Consider the following 16,698-nt stretch of genomic DNA (forward strand, 5'->3'; position numbering starts at 1 on the left):
TGTCTGTTTGACCTCTTCCAAATGTCTGTACTGGCAATAAAAAGAAAAAGTTTCCAATTTAAATAGCTAGAGAATAAAAACAATTTGCCAGTAATGTGAAAAAACCTACAGCACCTGGTGTTCCCATGTGGTCTCCCACCCAAGTACTAACCAGGCCCAACACTGCTTAGCTTCCAAGATCAGACGAGATTGGGCATATCCAATGTGGTATGGCTGTAGGTGAGATACATGCTCTTTTTTGCCCTCTTCTCTTCTATCACCAGGTAAGCTAATAAAAAAGCTTCCTAACTGTTTTTGCTTACTGAAAAAAATCATGTGTTGGTAATGTAAAAAGACCTACAGGACATGATATTAGCAGGGGATCTTAAATTAAACTACTAAAGAGGCTCAACACTGTTTAGCTGCCAAAAGCAGTTGGAATTGGGCCTAAACAGTGTGTTAAGTCTTTCGGTGATGGCTATTGTGTCTGTTTGACCTCTTACAAATGTCTCTACAGGCAATAAAAAGAAAATGTTTCCAATTTAAATAGCTAGAGAATAAAAACAATTTGCCAGTAATGTGAAAAAACCTACAGCACCTGGTGTTCCCATGTGGTCTCCCACCCAAGTACTAACCAGGCCCAACACTGTTTAGCTTCCAAGATCAGACGAGATTGGGCCTATCTAATGTGGTATGGCTGTAGGTGAGATACATGCTCTTTTTTGCCCTCTTCTCTTCTATCACCAGGTAAGCTAATAAAAAAGCTTCCTAACTGTTTTTGCTTACTGAAAAAAATCATGTGTTGGTAATGTAAAAAGACCTACAGGACATGATATTAGCAGGGGATCTTAAATTAAACTACTAAAGAGGCTCAACACTGTTTAGCTGCCAAAAGCAGTTGGAATTGGGCCTAAACAGTGTGGTAAGTCTTTAGGTGATGGCTATTGTGTCTGTTTGACCTCTTCCAAATGTCTGTACTGGCAATAAAAAGAAAAAGTTTCCAATTTAAATAGCTAGAGAATAAAAACAATTTGCCAGTAATGTGAAAAAACCTACAGCACCAGGTGTTCCCATGTGGTCTCCCACCCAAGTACTAACCAGGCCCAACACTGCTTACCTTCCAAGATCAGACGAGATTGGGCCTATCCAATGTGGTATGGCTGTAGGTGAGATACATGATCTTTTTTGCCCTCTTCTCTTCTATCACCAGGTAAGCTAATAAAAAAGCTTCCTAACTGTTTTTGCTTACTGAAAAAAATCATGTGTTGGTAATGTAAAAAGACCTACAGGACATGATATTAGCAGGGGATCTTAAATTAAACTACTAAAGAGGCTCAACACTGTTTAGCTGCCAAAAGCAGTTGGAATTGGGCCTAAACAGTGTGGTAAGTCTTTAGGTGATGGCTATTGTGTCTGTTTGACCTCTTACAAATGTCTCTACAGGCAATAAAAAGAAAAAGTTTCCAATTTAAATAGCTAGAGAATAAAAACAATTTGCCAGTAATGTGAAAAAACCTACAGCACATTGGTGTTCCCATGTGGTCTCCCACCCAAGTACTAACCAGGCCCAACACTGCTTAGCTTCCAAGATCAGACGAGATTGGGCATATCCAATGTGGTATGGCTGTAGGTTAGATACAGGCACTTTTTTGCCCTCTTCTACTTCTATCACCAGGTAAGCTAATAAAAAAGTTTCGTAACTGTTTTTGCTTACTGAAAAAAATCATGTGTTGGCAATGTAAAAAGACCTACAGGACATGATATTAGCAGGGGATCTTAAATTAAACTACTAAAGAGGCTCAACACTGTTTAGCTGCCAAAAGCAGTTGGAATTGGGCCTAAACAGTGTGGTAAGTCTTTAGGTGATGGCTATTGTGTATGTTTGACCTCTTCTAAATGTCTGTGCTGGCAATAAAAAGAAAAAGTTTCCAATTTAAATAGATAGAGAATAAAAACAATTTGCCAGTAATGTGAAAAAACCTACAGCACCTGGTGTTCCCATGTGGTCTCCCACCCAAGTACTAACCAGGCCCAACACTGCTTAGCTTCCAAGATCAGACGAGATTGGGCCTATCCAATGTGGTATGGCTGTAGGTGAGATGCATGCACTTTTTTGCCCTCTTCTACTTCTATCACCAGGTAAGCTAATAAAAAAGTTTCCTAACTGTTTTGGCTTAATGAAAAAAATCATGTTTTGGTAATGTAAAAAGACCTACAGGACATGATATTAGCAGGGGATCTTAAATGAAACTACTAAAGAGGCTCATACACTGTTTAGCTGTCAAAAGCAGTTGGAATTGGGCCTAAACAGTGTGGTAAGTCTTTAATTGATGGCTATTGTGTCTGTTTGACCTCTTCCAAATGTCTGTACTGGCAATAAAAAGAAAAAGTTTCCAATTTAAATAGCTAGAGAATAAAAACAATTTGCCAGTAATGTGAAAAAACCTACAGCACCAGGTGTTCCCATGTGGTCTCCCACCCAATTACTAACCAGGCCCAACACTGCTTAGCTTCCAAGATCAGACGAGATTGGGCCTATCCAATGTGGTATGGCTGTAGGTGAGATACATGCTCTTTTTTGCCCTCTTCTCTTCTATCACCAGGTAAGCTAATAAAAAAGCTTCCTAACTGTTTTTGCTTACTGAAAAAAATCATGTGTTGGTAATGTAAAAAGACCTACAGGACATGATATTAGCAGGGTATCTTAAATTAAACTACTAAAGAGGCTCAACACTGTTTAGCTGCCAAAAGCAGTTGGAATTAGGCCTAAACAGTGTGGTAAGTCTTTAGGTGATGGCTATTGTGTCTGTTTGACCTCTTACAAATGTCTCTACAGGCAATAAAAAGAAAAAGTTTCCAATTTAAATAGCTAGAGAATAAAAACAATTTGCCAGTAATGTGAAAAAACCTACAGCACCTGGTGTTCCCATGTGGTCTCCCACCCAAGTACTAACCAGGCCCAACACTGCTTAGCTTCCAAGATCAGACGAGATTGGGCCTATCCAATGTGGTACGGCTGTAGGTGAGATACATGCTCTTTTTTGCCCTCTTCTCTTCTATCACCAGGTAAGCTAATAAAAAAGCTTCCTAACTGTTTTTGCTTACTGAAAAAAATCATGTGTTGGTAATGTAAAAAGACCTACAGGACATGATATTAGCAGGGGATCTTAAATTAAACTACTAAAGAGGCTCAACACTGTTTAGCTGCCAAAAGCAGTTGGAATTGGGCCTAAACAGTGTGGTAAGTCTTTAGGTGATGGCTATTGTGTCTGTTTGACCTCTTACAAATGTCTCTACAGGCAATAAAAAGAAAAAGTTTCCAATTTAAATAGCTAGAGAATAAAAACAATTTGTCAGTAATGTGAAAAAACCAACAGCACCAGGTGTTCCCATGTGGTCTCCAACCCAAGCACTAACCAGGCCCAACACTGCTTAGCTTCCAAGATCAGACGAGATTGGGCATATCCAATGTGGTATGGCTGTAGGTGAGATACAGCCACTTTTTTGCCCTCTTCTACTTCTATCACCAGGTAAGCTAATAAAAAAGTTTCGTAACTGTTTTTGCTTACTGAAAAAAATAATGTGTTGGCAATGTAAAAAGACCTACAGGACATGATATTAGCAGGGGATCTTAAATTAAACTACTAAAGAGGCTCAACACTGTTTAGCTGCCAAAAGCAGTTGGAATTGGGCCTAAACAGTGTGGTAAGTCTTTAGGTGATGGCTATTGTGTATATTTGACCTCTTCTAAATGTCTGTGCTGGCAATAAAAAGAAAAAGTTTCCAATTTAAATAGATAGAGAATAAAAACAATTTGCCAGTAATGTGAAAAAACCTACAGCACCTGGTGTTCCCATGTGGTCTCCCACCCAAGTACTAACCAGGCCCAACACTGCTTAGCTTCCAAGATCAGACGAGATTGGGCCTATCCAAAGTGGTATGGCTGTAGGTGAGATACATGCACTTTTTTGCCCTCTTCTACTTCTATCACCAGGTAAGCTAATAAAAAAGCTTCCTAACTGTTTTGGCTTAATGAAAAAAATCATGTTTTGTTAATGTAAAAAGACCTACAGGACATGATATTAGCAGGGGATCTTAAATGAAACTACTAAAGAGGCTCATACACTGTTTAGCTGCCAAAAGCAGTTGGAATTGGGCCTAAACAGTGTGGTAAGTCTTTAGGTGATGGCTATTGTGTCTGTTTGACCTCTTCCAAATGTCTGTACTGGCAATAAAAAGAAAAAGTTTCCAATTTAAATAGCTAGAGAATAAAAACAATTTGCCAGTAATGTGAAAAAACCTACAGCACCAGGTGTTCCCATGTGGTCTCCCACCCAAGTACTAACCAGGCACAACACTGCTTAGCTTCCAAGATCAGACGAGATTGGGCCTATCCAATGTGGTATGGCTGTAGGTGAGATACATGCTCTTTTTTGCCCTCTTCTCTTCTATCACAAGGTAAGCTAATAAAAAAGCTTCCTAACTGTTTTTGCTTACTGAAAAAAATCATGTGTTGGTAATGTAAAAAGACCTACAGGACATGATATTAGCAGGGGATCTTAAATGAAACTACTAAAGAGGCTCAACACTGTTTAGCTGCCAAAAGCAGTTGGAATTGGGCCTAAACAGTGTGGTAAGTCTTTAGGTGATGGCTATTGTGTCTGTTTGACCTCTTACAAATGTCTCTACAGGCAATAAAAAGAAAAATTTTCCAATTTAAATAGCTAGAGAATAAAAACAATTTGCCAGTAATGTGAAAAACCTACAGCACCTGGTGTTCCCATGTGGTCTCCCACCCAAGTACTAACCAGGCCCAACACTGCTTAGCTTCCAAGATCAGACGAGATTGGGCATATCCAATGTGGTACGGCTGTAGGTGAGATACAGGCACTTTTTTGCCCTCTTCTACTTCTATCACCAGGTAAGCTAATAAAAAAGTTTCGTAACTGTTTTTGCTTACTGAAAAAAATCATGTGTTGGCAATGTAAAAAGACCTACAGGACATGATATTAGCAGGGGATCTTAAATTAAACTACTAAAGAGGCTCAACACTGTTTAGCTGCCAAAAGCAGTTGGAATTGGGCCTAAACAGTGTGGTAAGTCTTTAGGTGATGGCTATTGTGTCTGTTTGACCTCTTTCAAATGTCTGTACTGGCAATAAAAAGAAAAAGTTTCCAATTTAAATAGCTAGAGAATAAAAACAATTTGCCAGTAATGTGAAAAAACCTACAGCACCAGGTGTTCCCATGTGGTCTCCCACCTAAGTACTAACCAGGCCCAACACTGCTTAGCTTCCAAGATCAGACGAGATTGGGCCTATCCAATGTGGTATGGCTGTAGGTGAGATACATGATCTTTTTTGCCCTCTTCTCTTCTATCACCAGGTAAGCTAATAAAAAAGCTTCCTAACTGTTTTTGCTTACTGAAAAAAATCATGTGTTGGTAATGTAAAAAGACCTACAGGACATGTTATTAGCAGGGGATCTTAAATTAAACTACTAAAGAGGCTCAACACTGTTTAGCTGCCAAAAGCAGTTGGAATTGGGCCTAAACAGTGTGGTAAGTCTTTAGGTGATGGCTATTGTGTCTGTTTGACCTCTTACAAATTTCTCTACAGGCAATAAAAAGAAAAAGTTTCCAATTTAAATAGCTAGAGAATAAAAACAATTTGCCAGTAATGTGAAAAAACCTACAGCACCTGGTGTTCCCATGTGGTCTCCCACCCAAGTACTAACCAGACCCAACACTGCTTAGCTTCCAAGATTAGACGAGATTGGGCATATCCAATGTGGTATGGCTGTAGGTGAGATACAGGCACTTTTTTGCCCTCTTCTACTTCTATCACCAGGTAAGCTAATAAAAAAGTTTCGTAACTGTTTTTGCTTACTGAAAAAAATCATGTGTTGGCAATGTAAAAAGACCTACAGGACATGATATTAGCAGGGGATCTTAAATTAAACTACTAAAGAGGCTCAACACTGTTTAGCTGCCAAAAGCAGTTGGAATTGGGCCTAAACAGTGTGGTAAGTCTTTAGGTGATGGCTATTGTGTATGTTTGACCTCTTCTAAATGTCTGTGCTGGCAATAAAAAGAAAAAGTTTCCAATTTAAATAGATAGAGAATAAAAACAATTTGCCAGTAATGTGAAAAAACCTACAGCACCTGGTGTTCCCATGTGGTCTCCCACCCAAGTACTAACCAGGCCCAACACTGCTTAGCTTCCAAGATCAGACGAGATTGGGCCTATCCAATGTGGTATGGCTGTAGGTGAGATGCATACACTTTTTTGCCCTCTTCTACTTTTATCACCAGGTAAGCTAATGAAAAAGTTTCCTAACTGTTTTGGCTTAATGAAAAAAATCATGTTTTGGTTATGTAAAACGACCTACAGGACATGATATTAGCAGGGGATCTTAAATTAAACTACTAAAGAGGCTCATACACTGTTTAGCTGCCAAAAGCAGTTGGAATTGGGCCTAAACAGTGTGGTAAGTCTTTAGGTGATGGCTATTGTGTCTGTTTGACCTCTTCCAAATGTCTGTACAGGCAATAAAAAGAAAAAGTTTCCAATTTAAATAGCTAGAGAATAAAAACAATTTGCCAGTAATGTGAAAAAACCTAAAGCACCAGGTGTTCTCATGTGGTCTCCCACCCAAGTACTAACCAGGCCCAACACTGCTTAGCTTCCAAGATCAGACGAGATTGGGCCTATCCAATGTGGTATGGCTGTAGGTGAGATGCATGCACTTTTTTGCCCTCTTCTACTTCTATCACTAGGTAAGCTAATAAAAAAGTTTCCTAACTGTTTTGGCTTAATGAAAAAAATCATGTTTTGGTTATGTAAAAAGACCTACAGGACATGATATTAGCAGGGGATCTTAAATGCAACTACTAAAGAGGCTCATACACTGTTTAGCTGCCAAAAGCAGTTGGAATTGGGCCTAAACAGTGTGGTAAGTCTTTAGGTGATGGCTATTGTGTCTGTTTGACCTCTTCCAAATGTCTGTACAGGCAATAAAAAGAAAAAGTTTCCAATTTAAATAGCTAGAGAATAAAAACAATTTGCCAGTAATGTGAAAAAACCTAAAGCACCAGGTGTTCTCATGTGGTCTCCCACTCAAGTACTATCCAGGCCCAACACCGCTTAGCTTCCAAGATCAGACGAGATTGGGCCTATCCAATGTGGTATGGCTGTAGGTGAGATACATGCTCTTTTTTGCCCTCTTCTCTTCTATCACCAGGTAAGCTAATAAAAAAGCTTCCTAACTGTTTTTGCTTACTGAAAAAAATCATGTGTTGGTAATGTAAAAAGACCTACAGGACATGATATTAGCAGGGGATCTTAAATTAAACTACTAAAGAGGCTCAACACTGTTTAGCTGCCAAAAGCAGTTGGAATTAGGCCTAAACAGTGTGGTAAGTCTTTAGGTGATGGCTATTGTGTCTGTTTGACCTCTTACAAATGTCTCTACACGCAATAAAAAGAAAAAGTTTCCAATTTAAATAGCTAGAGAATAAAAACAATTTGCCAGTAATGTGAAAAAACCTACAGCACCTGGTGTTCCCATATGGTCTCCCACCCAAGTACTAACCAGGCCCAACACTGTTTAGCTTCCAAGATCAGACGAGATTGGGCATATCCAATGTGGTATGGCTGTAGGTGAGATACAGGTACTTTTTTGCCCTCTTCTACTTCTATCACCAGGTAAGCTAATAAAAAAGTTTCGTAACTGTTTTTGCTTACTGAAAAAAATCATGTGTTGGCAATGTAAAAAGACCTACAGGACATGATATTAGCAGGGGATCTTAAATTAAACTACTAAAGAGGCTCAACACTGTTTAGCTGCCAAAAGCAGTTGGAATTGGGCCTAAACAGTGTGGTAAGTCTTTAGGTGATGGCTATTGTGTATGTTTGACCTCTTCTAAATGTCTGTGCTGGCAATAAAAAGAAAAAGTTTCCAATTTAAATAGATAGAGAATAAAAACAATTTGCCAGTAATGTGAAAAAACCTACAGCACCTGGTGTTCCCATGTGGTCTGCCACCCAAGTACTAACCAAGCCCAACTCTGCTTAGCTTCCAAGATCAGACGACATTGGGCCTATCCAATGTGGTATGGCTGTAGGTGAGATACATGCACTTTTTTTCCCTCTTCTACTTCTATCACCAGGTAAGCTAATAAAAAAGTTTCCTAACTGTTTTGGCTTAATGAAAAAAATCATGTTTTGGTAATGTAAAAAGACCTACAGGACATGATATTAGCAGGGGATCTTAAATGAAACTACTAAAAAGGCTCATACACTGTTTAGCTGCCAAAAGCAGTTGGAATTGGGCCTAAACAGTGTGGTAAGTCTTTAGGTGATGGCTATTGTGTCTGTTTGACCTCTTCCAAATGTCTGTACTGGCAATAAAAAGAAAAAGTTTCCAATTTAAATAGCTAGAGAATAAAAACAATTTGCCAGTAATGTGAAAAAACCTACAGCACCAGGTGTTCCCATGTGGTCTCCCACCCAAGTACTAACCAGGCCCAATACTGCTTAGCTTCCAAGATCAGGCCTATCCAATGTGGTATGGCTGTAGGTGAGATACATGCTCTTTTTTGCCCTCTTCTCTTCTATCACCAGGTAAGCTAATAAAAAAGCTTCCTAACAGTTTTTGCTTACTGAAAAAAATCATGTGTTGGTAATGTAAAAAGACCTACAGGACATGATATTAGCAGGGGATCTTAAATGAAACTACTAAAGAGGCTCATACACTGTTTAGCTGCCAAAAGCAGTTGGAATTGGGCCTAAACAGTGTGGTAAGTCTTTAGGTGATGGCTATTATGTCTGTTTGACCTCTTCCAAATGTCTGTACTGGCAATAAAAAAAAAGTTTCCAATTTAATTAGCTAGAGAATAAAAACAATTTGCCAGTAATGTGAAAAAACCTACAGCACCAGGTGTTCCCATGTGGTCTCCCACCCAAGTACTAACCAGGCCCAACACTGCTTAGCTTCCAAGATCAGACGAGATTGGGCATATCCAATGTGGTATGGCTGTAGGTGAGATACAGGCACTTTTTTGCCCTCTTCTACTTCTATCACCAGGTAAGCTAATAAAAAAGTTTCGTAACTGTTTTTGCTTACTGAAAAAAATCATGTGTTGGCAATGTAAAAAGACCTACAGGACATGATATTAGCAGGGGATCTTAAATTTAACTACTAAAGAGGCTCAACACTGTTTAGCTGCCAAAAGCAGTTGGAATTGGGCCTAAACAGTGTGGTAAGTCTTTAGGTGATGGCTATTGTGTATGTTTGACCTCTTCTAAATGTCTGTGCTGGCAATAAAAAGAAAAAGTTTCCAATTTAAATAGATAGAGAATAAAAACAATTTTCCAGTAATGTGAAAAAACCTACAGCACCTGGTGTTCCCATGTGGTCTCCCACCCAAGTACTAACCAGGCCCAACACTGCTTAGCTTCCAAGATCAGACGAGATTGGGCCTATCCAATGTGGTATGGCTGTAGGTAAGATGCATGCACTTTTTTGCCCTCTTCTACTTCTATCACCAGGTAAGCTAATAAAAAAGTTTCCTAACTGTTTTGGCTTAATGAAAAAAATCATGTTTTGGTAATGTAAAAAGACCTACAGGACATGATATTAGCAGGGGATCTTAAATGAAACTACTAAAGAGGCTCATACACTGTTTAGCTGCCAAATGCAGTTGGAATTGGGCCTAAACAGTGTGGTAAGTCTTTAGGTGATGGCTATTGTGTCTGTTTGACCTCTTCCAAATGTCTGTACTGGCAATAAAAAGAAAAAGTTTCCAATTTAAATAGCTAGAGAATAAAAACAATTTGCCAGTAATGTGAAAAAACCTACAGCACCTGGTGTTCCCATGTGGTCTCCCACCCAAGTACTAACCAGGCCCAACACTGCTTAGATTCCAAGATCAGACGAGATTGGGCATATCCAATGTGGTATGGCTGTAGGTGAGATACATGCTCTTTTTTGCCCTCTTCTCTTCTATCACCAGGTAAGCTAATAAAAAAGCTTCCTAACTGTTTTTGCTTACTGAAAAAAATCATGTGTTGGTAATGTAAAAAGACCTACAGGACATGATATTAGCAGGGGATCTTAAATTAAACTACTAAAGAGGCTCAACACTGTTTAGCTGCCAAAAGCAGTTGGAATTGGGCCTAAACAGTGTGTTAAGTCTTTCGGTGATGGCTATTGTGTCTGTTTGACCTCTTACAAATGTCTCTACAGGCAATAAAAAGAAAATGTTTCCAATTTAAATAGCTAGAGAATAAAAACAATTTGCCAGTAATGTGAAAAAACCTACAGCACCTGGTGTTCCCATGTGGTCTCCCACCCAAGTACTAACCAGGCCCAACACTGTTTAGCTTCCAAGATCAGACGAGATTGGGCCTATCCAATGTGGTATGGCTGTAGATGAGATACATGCTCTTTTTTGCCCTCTTCTCTTCTATCACCAGGTAAGCTAATAAAAAAGCTTCCTAACTGTTTTTGCTTACTGAAAAAAATCATGTGTTGGTAATGTAAAAAGACCTACAGGACATGATATTAGCAGGGGATCTTAAATTAAACTACTAAAGAGGCTCAACACTGTTTAGCTGCCAAAAGCAGTTGGAATTGGGCCTAAACAGTGTGGTAAGTCTTTAGGTGATGGCTATTGTGTCTGTTTGACCTCTTCCAAATGTCTGTACTGGCAATAAAAAGAAAAAGTTTCCAATTTAAATAGCTAGAGAATAAAAACAATTTGCCAGTAATGTGAAAAAACCTACAGCACCAGGTGTTCCCATGTGGTCTCCCACCCAAGTACTAACCAGGCCCAACACTGCTTAGCTTCCAAGATCAGACGAGATTGGGCCTATCCAATGTGGTATGGCTGTAGGTGAGATACATGATCTTTTTTGCCCTCTTCTCTTCTATCACCAGGTAAGCTAATAAAAAAGCTTCCTAACTGTTTTTGCTTACTGAAAAAAATCATGTGTTGGTAATGTAAAAAGACCTACAGGACATGATATTAGCAGGGGATCTTAAATTAAACTACTAAAGAGGCTCAACACTGTTTAGCTGCCAAAAGCAGTTGGAATTGGGCCTAAACAGTGTGGTAAGTCTTTAGGTGATGGCTATTGTGTCTGTTTGACCTCTTACAAATGTCTCTACAGGCAATAAAAAGAAAAAGTTTCCAATTTAAATAGCTAGAGAATAAAAACAATTTGCCAGTAATGTGAAAAAACCTACAGCACCTGGTGTTCCCATGTGGTCTCCCACCCAAGTACTAACCAGGCCCAACACTGCTTAGCTTCCAAGATCAGACGAGATTGGGCATATCCAATGTGGTATGGCTGTAGGTGAGATACAGGCACTTTTTTGCCCTCTTCTACTTCTATCACCAGGTAAGCTAATAAAAAAGTTTCGTAACTGTTTTTGCTTACTGAAAAAAATCATGTGTTGGCAATGTAAAAAGACCTACAGGACATGATATTAGCAGGGGATCTTAAATTAAACTACTAAAGAGGCTCAACACTGTTTAGCTGCCAAAAGCAGTTGGAATTGGGCCTAAACAGTGTGGTAAGTCTTTAGGTGATGGCTATTGTGTATGTTTGACCTCTTCTAAATGTCTGTGCTGGCAATAAAAAGAAAAAGTTTCCAATTTAAATAGATAGAGAATAAAAACAATTTGCCAGTAATGTGAAAAAACCTACAGCACCTGGTGTTCCCATGTGGTCTCCCACCCAAGTACTAACCAGGCCCAACACTGCTTAGCTTCCAAGATCAGACGAGATTGGGCCTATCCAATGTGGTATGGCTGTAGGTGAAATGCATGCACTTTTTTGCCCTCTTCTACTTCTATCACCAGGTAAGCTAATAAAAAAGTTTCCTAACTGTTTTGGCTTAATGAAAAAAATCATGTTTTGGTAATGTAAAAAGACCTACAGGACATGATATTAGCAGGGGATCTTAAATGAAACTACTAAAGAGGCTCATACACTGTTTAGCTGTCAAAAGCAGTTGGAATTGGGCCTAAACAGTGTGGTAAGTCTTTAATTGATGGCTATTGTGTCTGTTTGACCTCTTCCAAATGTCTGTACTGGCAATAAAAAGAAAAAGTTTCCAATTTAAATAGCTAGAGAATAAAAACAATTTGCCAGTAATGTGAAAAAACCTACAGCACCAGGTGTTCCCATGTGGTCTCCCACCCAAGTACTAACCAGGCCCAACACTGCTTAGCTTCCAAGATCAGACGAGATTGGGCCTATCCAATGTGGTATGGCTGTAGGTGAGATACATGCTCTTTTTTGCCCTCTTCTCTTCTATCACCAGGTAAGCTAATAAAAAAGCTTCCTAACTGTTTTTGCTTACTGAAAAAAATCATGTGTTGGTAATGTAAAAAGACCTACAGGACATGATATTAGCAGGGGATCTTAAAATAAACTACTAAAGAGGCTCAACACTGTTTAGCTGCCAAAAGCAGTTGGAATTGGGCTTAAACAGTGTGGTAAGTCTTTAGGTGATGGCTATTGTGTCTGTTTGACCTCTTTCAAATGTCTGTACTGGCAATAAAAAGAAAAAGTTTCCAATTTAAATAGCTAGAGAATAAAAACAATTTGCCAGTAATGTGAAAAAACCTACAGCACCAGGTGTTCCCATGTGGTCTCCCACCCAAGTACTAACCAGGCCCAACACTGCTTAGCTTCCAAGATCAGACGAGATTGGGCCTATCCAATGTGGTATGGCTGTAGGTGAGATACATGATCTTTTTTGCCCTCTTCTCTTCTATCACCAGGTAAGCTAATAAAAAAGCTTCCTAACTGTTTTTGCTTACTGAAATAAATCATGTGTTGGTAATGTAAAAAGACCTACAGGACATGATATTAGCAGGGGATCTTAAATTAAACTACTAAAGAGGCTCAACACTGTTTAGCTGCCAAAAGCAGTTGGAATTGGGCCTAAACAGTGTGATAAGTCTTTAGGTGATGGCTATTGTGTCTGTTTGACCTCTTACAAATGTCTCTACAGGCAATAAAAAGAAAAAGTTTCCAATTTAAATAGCTAGAGAATAAAAACAATTTGCCAGTAATGTGAAAAAACCTACAGCACCTGGTGTTCCCATGTGGTCTCCCACCCAAGTACTAACCAGGCCCAACACTGCTTAGCTTCCAAGATCAGACGAGATTACGCATATCCAATGTGGTATGGCTGTAGGTGAGATACAGGCACTTTTTTGCCCTCTTCTACTTCTATCACCAGGTAAGCTAATAAAAAAGTTTCCTAACTGTTTTGGCTTAATGAAAAAAATCATGTTTTGGTTATGTAAAAAGACCTACAGGACATGATATTAGCAGGGGATCTTAAATGAAACTACTAAAGAGGCTCATACACTGTTTAGCTGTCAAAAGCAGTTGGAATTGGGCCTAAACAGTGTGGTAAGTCTTTAATTGATGGCTATTGTGTCTGTTTGACCTCTTCCAAATGTCTGTACTGGCAATAAAAAGAAAAAGTTTCCAATTTAAATAGCTAGAGAATAAAAACAATTTGCCAGTAATGTGAAAAAACCTACAGCACCAGGTGTTCCCATGTGGTCTCCCACCCAAGTACTAACCAGGCCCAACACTGCTTAGCTTCCAAGATCAGACGAGATTGGGCATATCCAATGTGGTATGGCTGTAGGTGAGATACATGCTCTTTTTTGCCCTCTTCTCTTCTATCACCAGGTAAGCTAATAAAAAAGCTTCCTAACTGTTTTTGCTTACTGAAAAAAATCATGTGTTGGTAATGTAAAAAGACCTACAGGACATGATATTAGCAGGGTATCTTAAATTAAACTACTAAAGAGGCTCAACACTGTTTAGCTGCCAAAAGCAGTTGGAATTAGGCCTAAACAGTGTGGTAAGTCTTTAGGTGATGGCTATTGTGTCTGTTTGACCTCTTACAAATGTCTCTACAGGCAATAAAAAGAAAAAGTTTCCAATTTAAATAGCTAGAGAATAAAAACAATTTGCCAGTAATGTGAAAAAACCTACAGCACCTGGTGTTCCCATGTGGTCTCCCACCCAAGTACTAACCAGGCCCAACACTGCTTAGCTTCCAAGATCAGACGAGATTGGGCCTGTCCAATGTGGTATGGCTGTAGGTGAGATACATGCTCTTTTTTGCCCTCTTCTCTTCTATCACCAGGTAAGCTAATAAAAAAGCTTCCTAACTGTTTTTGCTTACTGAAAAAAATCATGTGTTGGCAATGTAAAAAGACCTACAGGACATGATATTAGCAGGGGATCTTAAATTAAACTACTAAAGAGGCTCAACACTGTTTAGCTGCCAAAAGCAGTTGGAATTGGGCCTAAACAGTGTGGTAAGTCTTTAGGTGATGGCTATTGTGTATGTTTGACCTCTTCTAAATGTCTGTGCTGGCAATAAAAAGAAAAAGTTTCCAATTTAAATAGATAGAGAATAAAAACAATTTGCCAGTAATGTGAAAAAACCTACAGCACCTGGTGTTCCCATGTGGTCTGCCACCCAAGTACTAACCAAGCCCAACACTGCTTAGCTTCCAAGATCAGACGAGATTGGGCCTATCCAATGTGGTATGGCTGTAGGTGAGATACATGCACTTTTTTTCCCTCTTCTACTTCTATCACCAGGTAAGCTAATAAAAAAGTTTCCTAACTGTTTTGGCTTAATGAAAAAAACCATGTTTTGGTAATGTAAAAAGACCTACAGGACATGATATTAGCAGGGGATCTTAAATGAAACTACTAAAAAGGCTCATACACTGTTTAGCTGCCAAAAGCAGTTGGAATTGGGCCTAAACAGTGTGGTAAGTCTTTAGGTGATGGCTATTGTGTCTGTTTGACCTCTTCCAAATGTCTGTACTGGCAATAAAAAGAAAAAGTTTCCAATTTAAATAGCTAGAGAATAAAAACAATTTGCCAGTAATGTGAAAAAACCTACAGCACCAGGTGTTCCCATGTGGTCTCCCACCCAAGTACTAACCAGGCCCAATACTGCTTAGCTTCCAAGATCAGGCCTATCCAATGTGGTATGGCTGTAGGTGAGATACATGCTCTTTTTTGCCCTCTTCTCTTCTATCACCAGGTAAGCTAATAAAAAAGCTTCCTAACAGTTTTTGCTTACTGAAAAAAATCATGTGTTGGTAATGTAAAAAGACCTACAGGACATGATATTAGCAGGGGATCTTAAATGAAACTACTAAAGAGGCTCATACACTGTTTAGCTGCCAAAAGCAGTTGGAATTGGGCCTAAACAGTGTGGTAAGTCTTTAGGTGATGGCTATTGTGTATGTTTGACCTCTTCTAAATGTCTGTGCTGGCAATAAAAAGAAAAAGTTTCCAATTTAAATAGATAGAGAATAAAAACAATTTGCCAGTAATATGAAAAAACCTACAGCACCTGGTGTTCCCATGTGGTCTGCCACCCAAGTACTAACCAAGCCCAACACTGCTTAGCTTCCAAGATCAGACGAGATTGGGCCTATCCAATGTGGTATGGCTGTAGGTGAGATACATGCACTTTTTTTCCCTCTTCTACTTCTATCACCAGGTAAGCTAATAAAAAAGTTTCCTAACTGTTTTGGCTTAATGAAAAAAATCATGTTTTGGTAATGTAAAAAGACCTACAGGACATGATATTAGCAGGGGATCTTAAATGAAACTACTAAAAAGGCTCATACACTGTTTAGCTGCCAAAAGCAGTTGGAATTGGGCCTAAACAGTGTGGTAAGTCTTTAGGTGATGGCTATTGTGTCTGTTTGACCTCTTCCAAATGTCTGTACTGGCAATAAAAAGAAAAAGTTTCCAATTTAAATAGCTAGAGAATAAAAACAATTTGCCAGTAATGTGAAAAAACCTACAGCACCAGGTGTTCCCATGTGGTCTCCCACCCAAGTACTAACCAGGCCCAATACTGCTTAGCTTCCAAGATCAGGCCTATCCAATGTGGTATGGCTGTAGGTGAGATACATGCTCTTTTTTGCCCTCTTCTCTTCTATCACCAGGTAAGCTAATAAAAAAGCTTCCTAACAGTTTTTGCTTACTGAAAAAAATCATGTGTTGGTAATGTAAAAAGACCTACAGGACATGATATTAGCAGGGGATCTTAAATTAAACTACTAAAGAGGCTCAACACTGTTTAGCTGCCAAAAGCAGTTGGAATTGGGCCTAAACAGTGTGGTAAGTCTTTAGGTGATGGCTATTGTGTCTGTTTGACCTCTTCCAAATGTCTGTACTGGCAATAAAAAGAAAAAGTTTCCAATTTAAATAGCTAGAGAATAAAAACAATTTGCCAGTAATGTGAAAAAACCTACAGCACCAGGTGTTCCCATGTGGTCTCCCACCCAAGTACTAACCAGGCCCAATACTGCTTAGCTTCCAAGATCAGGCCTATCCAATGTGGTATGGCTGTAGGTGAGATACATGCTCTTTTTTGCCCTCTTCTCTTCTATCACCAGGTAAGCTAATAAAAAAGCTTCCTAACAGTTTTTGCTTACTGAAAAAAATCATGTGTTGGTAATGTAAAAAGACCTACAGGACATGATATTAGCAGGGGATCTTAAATGAAACTACTAAAGAGGCTCATACACTGTTTAGCTGCCAAAAGCAGTTGGAATTGGGCCTAAACAGTGTGGTAAGTCTTTAGGTGATGGCTATTATGTCTGTTTGACCTCTTCCAAATGTCTGTACTGGCAATAAAA

General features: G+C 39.1%; 29 non-coding genes and 7 pseudogenes across 29 annotated transcripts; all 36 read right to left on the bottom strand.

Annotated features, from left to right (window-relative positions):
• Positions 1–102: 102 nt before the first annotated feature.
• On the bottom strand, positions 103–221 carry LOC146022908 (5S ribosomal RNA). The gene has a single exon (XR_014452344.1). It is a non-coding gene; the product is annotated as a 5S ribosomal RNA (ribosomal RNA).
• A 344-nt stretch (positions 222–565) lies between these two features.
• LOC146024010 (5S ribosomal RNA) lies at positions 566–684 on the bottom strand. Its single transcript, XR_014453408.1, has one exon. It is a non-coding gene; the product is annotated as a 5S ribosomal RNA (ribosomal RNA).
• A 344-nt stretch (positions 685–1,028) lies between these two features.
• On the bottom strand, positions 1,029–1,147 carry LOC146023115 (5S ribosomal RNA). The gene has a single exon (XR_014452543.1). It is a non-coding gene; the product is annotated as a 5S ribosomal RNA (ribosomal RNA).
• A 344-nt stretch (positions 1,148–1,491) lies between these two features.
• Positions 1,492–1,611, bottom strand: LOC146024391 (5S ribosomal RNA). Its single transcript, XR_014453774.1, has one exon. It is a non-coding gene; the product is annotated as a 5S ribosomal RNA (ribosomal RNA).
• A 345-nt stretch (positions 1,612–1,956) lies between these two features.
• LOC146021879 (5S ribosomal RNA) lies at positions 1,957–2,075 on the bottom strand. Its single transcript, XR_014451351.1, has one exon. It is a non-coding gene; the product is annotated as a 5S ribosomal RNA (ribosomal RNA).
• A 346-nt stretch (positions 2,076–2,421) lies between these two features.
• Positions 2,422–2,540, bottom strand: LOC146023973 (5S ribosomal RNA). The gene has a single exon (XR_014453372.1). It is a non-coding gene; the product is annotated as a 5S ribosomal RNA (ribosomal RNA).
• A 344-nt stretch (positions 2,541–2,884) lies between these two features.
• On the bottom strand, positions 2,885–3,003 carry LOC146023410 (5S ribosomal RNA). The gene has a single exon (XR_014452829.1). It is a non-coding gene; the product is annotated as a 5S ribosomal RNA (ribosomal RNA).
• Positions 3,004–3,347: 344 nt separating this feature from the next.
• LOC146024880 (5S ribosomal RNA) lies at positions 3,348–3,466 on the bottom strand (annotated as a pseudogene).
• A 345-nt stretch (positions 3,467–3,811) lies between these two features.
• Positions 3,812–3,930, bottom strand: LOC146023072 (5S ribosomal RNA). The gene has a single exon (XR_014452502.1). It is a non-coding gene; the product is annotated as a 5S ribosomal RNA (ribosomal RNA).
• A 346-nt stretch (positions 3,931–4,276) lies between these two features.
• Positions 4,277–4,395, bottom strand: LOC146024088 (5S ribosomal RNA). Its single transcript, XR_014453482.1, has one exon. It is a non-coding gene; the product is annotated as a 5S ribosomal RNA (ribosomal RNA).
• Positions 4,396–4,738: 343 nt separating this feature from the next.
• LOC146021696 (5S ribosomal RNA) lies at positions 4,739–4,857 on the bottom strand. Its single transcript, XR_014451173.1, has one exon. It is a non-coding gene; the product is annotated as a 5S ribosomal RNA (ribosomal RNA).
• A 345-nt stretch (positions 4,858–5,202) lies between these two features.
• Positions 5,203–5,321, bottom strand: LOC146022769 (5S ribosomal RNA). The gene has a single exon (XR_014452211.1). It is a non-coding gene; the product is annotated as a 5S ribosomal RNA (ribosomal RNA).
• Positions 5,322–5,665: 344 nt separating this feature from the next.
• LOC146023989 (5S ribosomal RNA) lies at positions 5,666–5,784 on the bottom strand. The gene has a single exon (XR_014453388.1). It is a non-coding gene; the product is annotated as a 5S ribosomal RNA (ribosomal RNA).
• Positions 5,785–6,129: 345 nt separating this feature from the next.
• LOC146021880 (5S ribosomal RNA) lies at positions 6,130–6,248 on the bottom strand. The gene has a single exon (XR_014451352.1). It is a non-coding gene; the product is annotated as a 5S ribosomal RNA (ribosomal RNA).
• A 346-nt stretch (positions 6,249–6,594) lies between these two features.
• On the bottom strand, positions 6,595–6,713 carry LOC146024288 (5S ribosomal RNA). The gene has a single exon (XR_014453674.1). It is a non-coding gene; the product is annotated as a 5S ribosomal RNA (ribosomal RNA).
• A 346-nt stretch (positions 6,714–7,059) lies between these two features.
• Positions 7,060–7,178, bottom strand: LOC146024799 (5S ribosomal RNA; annotated as a pseudogene).
• A 344-nt stretch (positions 7,179–7,522) lies between these two features.
• Positions 7,523–7,641, bottom strand: LOC146021671 (5S ribosomal RNA). Its single transcript, XR_014451148.1, has one exon. It is a non-coding gene; the product is annotated as a 5S ribosomal RNA (ribosomal RNA).
• A 345-nt stretch (positions 7,642–7,986) lies between these two features.
• Positions 7,987–8,105, bottom strand: LOC146025137 (5S ribosomal RNA; annotated as a pseudogene).
• A 346-nt stretch (positions 8,106–8,451) lies between these two features.
• LOC146025290 (5S ribosomal RNA) lies at positions 8,452–8,560 on the bottom strand (annotated as a pseudogene).
• Positions 8,561–8,903: 343 nt separating this feature from the next.
• LOC146025420 (5S ribosomal RNA) lies at positions 8,904–9,022 on the bottom strand. The gene has a single exon (XR_014454119.1). It is a non-coding gene; the product is annotated as a 5S ribosomal RNA (ribosomal RNA).
• A 345-nt stretch (positions 9,023–9,367) lies between these two features.
• LOC146021881 (5S ribosomal RNA) lies at positions 9,368–9,486 on the bottom strand. Its single transcript, XR_014451353.1, has one exon. It is a non-coding gene; the product is annotated as a 5S ribosomal RNA (ribosomal RNA).
• A 346-nt stretch (positions 9,487–9,832) lies between these two features.
• On the bottom strand, positions 9,833–9,951 carry LOC146021582 (5S ribosomal RNA). The gene has a single exon (XR_014451062.1). It is a non-coding gene; the product is annotated as a 5S ribosomal RNA (ribosomal RNA).
• Positions 9,952–10,295: 344 nt separating this feature from the next.
• Positions 10,296–10,414, bottom strand: LOC146023465 (5S ribosomal RNA). Its single transcript, XR_014452881.1, has one exon. It is a non-coding gene; the product is annotated as a 5S ribosomal RNA (ribosomal RNA).
• A 344-nt stretch (positions 10,415–10,758) lies between these two features.
• LOC146022219 (5S ribosomal RNA) lies at positions 10,759–10,877 on the bottom strand. The gene has a single exon (XR_014451684.1). It is a non-coding gene; the product is annotated as a 5S ribosomal RNA (ribosomal RNA).
• Positions 10,878–11,221: 344 nt separating this feature from the next.
• On the bottom strand, positions 11,222–11,340 carry LOC146022919 (5S ribosomal RNA). The gene has a single exon (XR_014452355.1). It is a non-coding gene; the product is annotated as a 5S ribosomal RNA (ribosomal RNA).
• A 345-nt stretch (positions 11,341–11,685) lies between these two features.
• On the bottom strand, positions 11,686–11,804 carry LOC146021882 (5S ribosomal RNA). Its single transcript, XR_014451354.1, has one exon. It is a non-coding gene; the product is annotated as a 5S ribosomal RNA (ribosomal RNA).
• Positions 11,805–12,150: 346 nt separating this feature from the next.
• On the bottom strand, positions 12,151–12,269 carry LOC146022220 (5S ribosomal RNA). The gene has a single exon (XR_014451685.1). It is a non-coding gene; the product is annotated as a 5S ribosomal RNA (ribosomal RNA).
• Positions 12,270–12,613: 344 nt separating this feature from the next.
• On the bottom strand, positions 12,614–12,732 carry LOC146022222 (5S ribosomal RNA). The gene has a single exon (XR_014451687.1). It is a non-coding gene; the product is annotated as a 5S ribosomal RNA (ribosomal RNA).
• Positions 12,733–13,076: 344 nt separating this feature from the next.
• Positions 13,077–13,195, bottom strand: LOC146023405 (5S ribosomal RNA). The gene has a single exon (XR_014452824.1). It is a non-coding gene; the product is annotated as a 5S ribosomal RNA (ribosomal RNA).
• A 346-nt stretch (positions 13,196–13,541) lies between these two features.
• On the bottom strand, positions 13,542–13,660 carry LOC146025421 (5S ribosomal RNA). The gene has a single exon (XR_014454120.1). It is a non-coding gene; the product is annotated as a 5S ribosomal RNA (ribosomal RNA).
• Positions 13,661–14,004: 344 nt separating this feature from the next.
• On the bottom strand, positions 14,005–14,123 carry LOC146022516 (5S ribosomal RNA). Its single transcript, XR_014451969.1, has one exon. It is a non-coding gene; the product is annotated as a 5S ribosomal RNA (ribosomal RNA).
• A 344-nt stretch (positions 14,124–14,467) lies between these two features.
• Positions 14,468–14,586, bottom strand: LOC146024222 (5S ribosomal RNA). Its single transcript, XR_014453611.1, has one exon. It is a non-coding gene; the product is annotated as a 5S ribosomal RNA (ribosomal RNA).
• Positions 14,587–14,932: 346 nt separating this feature from the next.
• LOC146025291 (5S ribosomal RNA) lies at positions 14,933–15,041 on the bottom strand (annotated as a pseudogene).
• A 345-nt stretch (positions 15,042–15,386) lies between these two features.
• On the bottom strand, positions 15,387–15,505 carry LOC146024223 (5S ribosomal RNA). The gene has a single exon (XR_014453612.1). It is a non-coding gene; the product is annotated as a 5S ribosomal RNA (ribosomal RNA).
• A 346-nt stretch (positions 15,506–15,851) lies between these two features.
• LOC146025293 (5S ribosomal RNA) lies at positions 15,852–15,960 on the bottom strand (annotated as a pseudogene).
• A 344-nt stretch (positions 15,961–16,304) lies between these two features.
• Positions 16,305–16,413, bottom strand: LOC146025294 (5S ribosomal RNA; annotated as a pseudogene).
• Positions 16,414–16,698: the final 285 nt, after the last annotated feature.

Source organism: Crinia signifera, chromosome 7 (genome assembly GCF_055691185.1).
Source record: "Crinia signifera chromosome 7, ASM5569118v1, whole genome shotgun sequence".
NCBI lineage: Eukaryota > Metazoa > Chordata > Amphibia > Anura > Myobatrachidae > Crinia > Crinia signifera.